Here is a 464-nt window from a genome sequence, read left to right as displayed (position 1 = left end):
TGTTTTTGTATTCTGTAGCGTATGAGGATTTCAAGTGAAAATTAGATGTTGGATTTCATATTTGTTACATGTTAAACTGTTGGAATTAGTGAGGACTGTTATAAATCTGCATACAACGAAAAACTAGCAAATGAAAACTGTTCAATAAAAAACATAACAAAAATTTGTCACCAAATTCACTTGCTTGAAATGGTCAAAATTACTTTCTACGCGATGGCTGTGGTCCAGTTTTCTAACAAATATTAACTTAAATAAGTATTTAATCCTCCATGCAGAGCAGAATGGATGGAGTAAGGCTAATGTGTTAATAAAATAGAATTTTTTTAAGATAATAATCCCAAAAGTATAATGATCGGGTGTCCTAGCTAGCTTGGTTCAAATGCGGATGTGGTCCAGTTATATTTTCATACTCAATAGGTAAGAGTGACAGTATATTGTTTGAGAGTCTTCGGTTCGAATCCTGG

The 464-nt window shown here is 32.8% G+C and overlaps 1 long non-coding RNA gene across 1 annotated transcript in view; it reads left to right on the top strand.

Moving 5' to 3' along the window:
* Positions 1 to 6: 6 nt before the first annotated feature.
* The window catches only part of LOC110440719, a 637-nt gene continuing 179 nt past the window's right edge, over positions 7 to 464 (top strand). The window contains exon 1 of the long non-coding RNA XR_002461766.1: positions 7 to 417. This is a non-coding gene — a long non-coding RNA (uncharacterized LOC110440719). The remainder of the gene's footprint in view (positions 418 to 464) is intronic.

Source organism: Mizuhopecten yessoensis, unplaced genomic scaffold (assembly GCF_002113885.1).
Source record: "Mizuhopecten yessoensis strain PY_sf001 unplaced genomic scaffold, ASM211388v2 scaffold699897, whole genome shotgun sequence".
Classification (NCBI taxonomy): domain Eukaryota; kingdom Metazoa; phylum Mollusca; class Bivalvia; order Pectinida; family Pectinidae; genus Mizuhopecten; species Mizuhopecten yessoensis.
This window is presented reverse-complemented; position numbering and strand designations above follow the sequence as displayed.